The sequence below is a fragment of the Trachinotus anak genome, unplaced genomic scaffold (assembly GCF_046630095.1).
Source record: "Trachinotus anak isolate AG129_WGS33_773 ecotype Australia unplaced genomic scaffold, CSIRO_AGI_Tana_v1 ptg000026l, whole genome shotgun sequence".
Lineage (NCBI taxonomy): Eukaryota > Metazoa > Chordata > Actinopteri > Carangiformes > Carangidae > Trachinotus > Trachinotus anak.
In genome coordinates, this window is record NW_027273877.1 from 15,090,001 (window position 1) to 15,095,000 (window position 5,000).

Consider the following 5,000-nt stretch of genomic DNA (forward strand, 5'->3'; position numbering starts at 1 on the left):
CGGACGAGATCGGGCGTGCTCAGGGTGGTATGGCCGTAAGCCGCAGAGCAAGTGACAACTACCCCCTTTATACATGATGATCCACACCATCACAGACATGGCTGTGTATGTCAAGCGCGGGTGTCTTTGCTTGACTTTCTTTCTTTCTTTCTTTCTCTCAACTTGTCAACTGTGTAATGTGATAATATGAAAGTGTGGTTTGTGCACTGTGAGCTGAACTGTCTGCACAGTGATTGACAGTTGAGCAGTGGCACAGTCAGTGCTGTTTACTGAAGCAGCAGCGTCCTCTGTTGTTTGCACAGAAAAGTGAAAAAGCTTACAGCACCTGGTATTCCCAGGCGGTCTCCCATCCAAGTACTAACCAGGCCCGACCCTGCTTAGCTTCCGAGATCGGACGAGATCGGGCGTGCTCAGGGTGGTATGGCCGTAAGCCGCAGAGCAAGTGACAACTACCCCCTTTATACATGATGATCCACACCATCACAGACATGGCTGTGTATGTCAAGCGCGGGTGTCTTTGCTTGACTTTCTTTCTTTCTTTCTTTCTCTCAACTTGTCAACTGTGTAATGTGATAATATGAAAGTGTGGTTTGTGCACTGTGAGCTGAACTGTCTGCACAGTGATTGACAGTTGAGCAGTGGCACAGTCAGTGCTGTTTACTGAAGCAGCAGCGTCCTCTGTTGTTTGCACAGAAAAGTGAAAAAGCTTACAGCACCTGGTATTCCCAGGCGGTCTCCCATCCAAGTACTAACCAGGCCCGACCCTGCTTAACTTCCGAGATCGGACGAGATCGGGCGTGCTCAGGGTGGTATGGCCGTAAGCCGCAGAGCAAGTGACAACTACCCCCTTTATACATGATGATCCACACCATCACAGACATGGCTGTGTATGTCAAGCGCGGGTGTCTTTGCTTGACTTTCTTTCTTTCTTTCTTTCTCTCAACTTGTCAACTTGTCAACTGTGTAATGTGATAATATGAAAGTGTGGTTTGTGCACTGTGAGCTGAACTGTCTGCACAGTGATTGACAGTTGAGCAGTGGCACAGTCAGTGCTGTTTACTGAAGCAGCAGCGTCCTCTGTTGTTTGCACAGAAAAGTGAAAAAGCTTACAGCACCTGGTATTCCCAGGCGGTCTCCCATCCAAGTACTAACCAGGCCCGACCCTGCTTAGCTTCCGAGATCGGACGAGATCGGGCGTGCTCAGGGTGGTATGGCCGTAAGCCGCAGAGCAAGTGACAACTACCCCCTTTATACATGATGATCCACACCATCACAGACATGGCTGTGTATGTCAAGCGCGGGTGTCTTTGCTCGACTTTCTTTCTTTCTTTCTTTCTCTCAACTTGTCAACTGTGTAATGTGATAATATGAAAGTGTGGTTTGTGCACTGTGAGCTGAACTGTCTGCACAGTGATTGACAGTTGAGCAGTGGCACAGTCAGTGCTGTTTACTGAAGCAGCAGCGTCCTCTGTTGTTTGCACAGAAAAGTGAAAAAGCTTACAGCACCTGGTATTCCCAGGCGGTCTCCCACCCAAGTACTAACCAGGCCCGACCCTGCTTAGCTTCCGAGATCGGACGAGATCGGGCGTGCTCAGGGTGGTATGGCCGTAAGCCGCAGAGCAAGTGACAACTACCCCCTTTATACATGATGATCCACACCATCACAGACATGGCTGTGTATGTCAAGCGCGGGTGTCTTTGCTCGACTTTCTTTCTTTCTTTCTTTCTCTCAACTTGTCAACTTGTCAACTGTGTAATGTGAAAATATGAAAGTGTGGTTTGTGCACTGTGAGCTGAACTGTCTGCACAGTGATTGACAGTTGAGCAGTGGCACAGTCAGTGCTGTTTACTGAAGCAGCAGCGTCCTCTGTTGTTTGCACAGAAAAGTGAAAAAGCTTACAGCACCTGGTATTCCCAGGCGGTCTCCCACCAAAGTACTAACCAGGCCCGACCCTGCTTAGCTTCCGAGATCGGACGAGATCGGGCGTGCTCAGGGTGGTATGGCCGTAAGCCGCAGAGCAAGTGACAACTACCCCCTTTATACATGATGATCCACACCATCACAGACATGGCTGTGTATGTCAAGCGCGGGTGTCTTTGCTCGACTTTCTTTCTTTCTTTCTTTCTCTCAACTTGTCAACTGTGTAATGTGATAATATGAAAGTGTGGTTTGTGCACTGTGAGCTGAACTGTCTGCACAGTGATTGACAGTTGAGCAGTGGCACAGTCAGTGCTGTTTACTGAAGCAGCAGCATCCTCTGTTGTTTGCACAGAAAAGTGAAAAAGCTTACAGCACCTGGTATTCCCAGGCGGTCTCCCATCCAAGTACTAACCAGGCCCGACCCTGCTTAACTTCCGAGATCGGACGAGATCGGGCGTGCTCAGGGTGGTATGGCCGTAAGCCGCAGAGCAAGTGACAACTACCCCCTTTATACATGATGATCCACACCATCACAGACATGGCTGTGTATGTCAAGCGCGGGTGTCTTTGCTTGACTTTCTTTCTTTCTTTCTTTCTCTCAACTTGTCAACTTGTCAACTGTGTAATGTGATAATATGAAAGTGTGGTTTGTGCACTGTGAGCTGAACTGTCTGCACAGTGATTGACAGTTGAGCAGTGGCACAGTCAGTGCTGTTTACTGAAGCAGCAGCGTCCTCTGTTGTTTGCACAGAAAAGTGAAAAAGCTTACAGCACCTGGTATTCCCAGGCGGTCTCCCATCCAAGTACTAACCAGGCCCGACCCTGCTTAGCTTCCGAGATCAGGCGTGCTCAGGGTGGTATGGCCGTAAGCCGCAGAGCAAGTGACAACTACCCCCTTTATACATGATGATCCACACCATCACAGACATGGCTGTGTATGTCAAGCGCGGGTGTCTTTGCTCGACTTTCTTTCTTTCTTTCTTTCTCTCAACTTGTCAACTTGTCAACTGTGTAATGTGATAATATGAAAGTGTGGTTTGTGCACTGTGAGCTGAACTGTCTGCACAGTGATTGACAGTTGAGCAGTGGCACAGTCAGTGCTGTTTACTGAAGCAGCAGCGTCCTCTGTTGTTTGCACAGAAAAGTGAAAAAGCTTACAGCACCTGGTATTCCCAGGCGGTCTCCCATCCAAGTACTAACCAGGCCCGACCCTGCTTAGCTTCCGAGATCGGACGAGATCGGGCGTGCTCAGGGTGGTATGGCCGTAAGCCGCAGAGCAAGTGACAACTACCCCCTTTATACATGATGATCCACACCATCACAGACATGGCTGTGTATGTCAAGCGCGGGTGTCTTTGCTCGACTTTCTTTCTTTCTTTCTTTCTCTCAACTTGTCAACTTGTCAACTGTGTAATGTGATAATATGAAAGTGTGGTTTGTGCACTGTGAGCTGAACTGTCTGCACAGTGATTGACAGTTGAGCAGTGGCACAGTCAGTGCTGTTTACTGAAGCAGCAGCGTCCTCTGTTGTTTGCACAGAAAAGTGAAAAAGCTTACAGCACCTGGTATTCCCAGGCGGTCTCCCATCCAAGTACTAACCAGGCCCGACCCTGCTTAGCTTCCGAGATCGGACGAGATCGGGCGTGCTCAGGGTGGTATGGCCGTAAGCCGCAGAGCAAGTGACAACTACCCCCTTTATACATGATGATCCACACCATCACAGACATGGCTGTGTATGTCAAGCGCGGGTGTCTTTGCTTGACTTTCTTTCTTTCTTTCTTTCTCTCAACTTGTCAACTTGTCAACTGTGTAATGTGATAATATGAAAGTGTGGTTTGTGCACTGTGAGCTGAACTGTCTGCACAGTGATTGACAGTTGAGCAGTGGCACAGTCAGTGCTGTTTACTGAAGCAGCAGCGTCCTCTGTTGTTTGCACAGAAAAGTGAAAAAGCTTACAGCACCTGGTATTCCCAGGCGGTCTCCCATCCAAGTACTAACCAGGCCCGACCCTGCTTAGCTTCCGAGATCGGACGAGATCGGGCGTGCTCAGGGTGGTATGGCCGTAAGACGCAGAGCAAGTGACAACTACCCCCTTTATACATGATGATCCACACCATCACAGACATGGCTGTGTATGTCAAGCGCGGGTGTCTTTGCTCGACTTTCTTTCTTTCTTTCTTTCTCTCAACTTGTCAACTTGTCAACTGTGTAATGTGATAATATGAAAGTGTGGTTTGTGCACTGTGAGCTGAACTGTCTGCACAGTGATTGACAGTTGAGCAGTGGCACAGTCAGTGCTGTTTACTGAAGCAGCAGCGTCCTCTGTTGTTTGCACAGAAAAGTGAAAAAGCTTACAGCACCTGGTATTCCCAGGCGGTCTCCCATCCAAGTACTAACCAGGCCCGACCCTGCTTAGCTTCCGAGATCGGACGAGATCGGGCGTGCTCAGGGTGGTATGGCCGTAAGCCGCAGAGCAAGTGACAACTACCCCCTTTATACATGATGATCCACACCATCACAGACATGGCTGTGTATGTCAAGCGCGGGTGTCTTTGCTCGACTTTCTTTCTTTCTTTCTTTCTCTCAACTTGTCAACTTGTCAACTGTGTAATGTGATAATATGAAAGTGTGGTTTGTGCACTGTGAGCTGAACTGTCTGCACAGTGATTGACAGTTGAGCAGTGGCACAGTCAGTGCTGTTTACTGAAGCAGCAGCGTCCTCTGTTGTTTGCACAGAAAAGTGAAAAAGCTTACAGCACCTGGTATTCCCAGGCGGTCTCCCGTCCAAGTACTAACCAGGCCCGACCCTGCTTAGCTTCCGAGATCGGACGAGATCGGGCGTGCTCAGGGTGGTATGGCCGTAAGCCGCAGAGCAAGTGACAACTACCCCCTTTATACATGATTATCCACACCATCACAGACATGGCTGTGTATGTCAAGCGCGGGTGTCTTTGCTCGACTTTCTTTCTTTCTTTCTTTCTCTCAACTTGTCAACTGTGTAATGTGATAATATGAAAGTGTGGTTTGTGCACTGTGAGCTGAACTGTCTGCACAGTGATTGACAGTTGAGCAGTGGCAC

At 49.0% G+C, this 5,000-nt stretch overlaps 12 non-coding genes and 1 pseudogene across 12 annotated transcripts in view; all 13 read right to left on the reverse strand.

The window, feature by feature from the left end:
* The window catches only part of LOC139610452 (5S ribosomal RNA), a 119-nt gene extending 78 nt beyond the window's left edge, over positions 1–41 (reverse strand). Inside the window, exon 1 of the ribosomal RNA XR_011685762.1 lies at positions 1–41. This exon is cut by the window's left edge and continues 78 nt beyond it. This is a non-coding gene — a ribosomal RNA (5S ribosomal RNA).
* Positions 42–313: 272 nt separating this feature from the next.
* LOC139610453 (5S ribosomal RNA) lies at positions 314–432 on the reverse strand. Its single transcript, XR_011685763.1, has one exon. It is a non-coding gene; the product is annotated as a 5S ribosomal RNA (ribosomal RNA).
* A 272-nt stretch (positions 433–704) lies between these two features.
* Positions 705–823, reverse strand: LOC139609970 (5S ribosomal RNA). The gene has a single exon (XR_011685424.1). It is a non-coding gene; the product is annotated as a 5S ribosomal RNA (ribosomal RNA).
* A 280-nt stretch (positions 824–1,103) lies between these two features.
* Positions 1,104–1,222, reverse strand: LOC139610454 (5S ribosomal RNA). The gene has a single exon (XR_011685764.1). It is a non-coding gene; the product is annotated as a 5S ribosomal RNA (ribosomal RNA).
* A 272-nt stretch (positions 1,223–1,494) lies between these two features.
* LOC139609972 (5S ribosomal RNA) lies at positions 1,495–1,613 on the reverse strand. The gene has a single exon (XR_011685426.1). It is a non-coding gene; the product is annotated as a 5S ribosomal RNA (ribosomal RNA).
* A 280-nt stretch (positions 1,614–1,893) lies between these two features.
* LOC139610037 (5S ribosomal RNA) lies at positions 1,894–2,012 on the reverse strand. The gene has a single exon (XR_011685487.1). It is a non-coding gene; the product is annotated as a 5S ribosomal RNA (ribosomal RNA).
* Positions 2,013–2,284: 272 nt separating this feature from the next.
* LOC139610520 (5S ribosomal RNA) lies at positions 2,285–2,403 on the reverse strand. Its single transcript, XR_011685829.1, has one exon. It is a non-coding gene; the product is annotated as a 5S ribosomal RNA (ribosomal RNA).
* Positions 2,404–2,683: 280 nt separating this feature from the next.
* On the reverse strand, positions 2,684–2,792 carry LOC139610351 (5S ribosomal RNA; annotated as a pseudogene).
* A 280-nt stretch (positions 2,793–3,072) lies between these two features.
* On the reverse strand, positions 3,073–3,191 carry LOC139610456 (5S ribosomal RNA). The gene has a single exon (XR_011685766.1). It is a non-coding gene; the product is annotated as a 5S ribosomal RNA (ribosomal RNA).
* A 280-nt stretch (positions 3,192–3,471) lies between these two features.
* On the reverse strand, positions 3,472–3,590 carry LOC139610457 (5S ribosomal RNA). Its single transcript, XR_011685767.1, has one exon. It is a non-coding gene; the product is annotated as a 5S ribosomal RNA (ribosomal RNA).
* Positions 3,591–3,870: 280 nt separating this feature from the next.
* LOC139610120 (5S ribosomal RNA) lies at positions 3,871–3,989 on the reverse strand. Its single transcript, XR_011685568.1, has one exon. It is a non-coding gene; the product is annotated as a 5S ribosomal RNA (ribosomal RNA).
* Positions 3,990–4,269: 280 nt separating this feature from the next.
* LOC139610460 (5S ribosomal RNA) lies at positions 4,270–4,388 on the reverse strand. Its single transcript, XR_011685770.1, has one exon. It is a non-coding gene; the product is annotated as a 5S ribosomal RNA (ribosomal RNA).
* A 280-nt stretch (positions 4,389–4,668) lies between these two features.
* LOC139610140 (5S ribosomal RNA) lies at positions 4,669–4,787 on the reverse strand. The gene has a single exon (XR_011685587.1). It is a non-coding gene; the product is annotated as a 5S ribosomal RNA (ribosomal RNA).
* Positions 4,788–5,000: the final 213 nt, after the last annotated feature.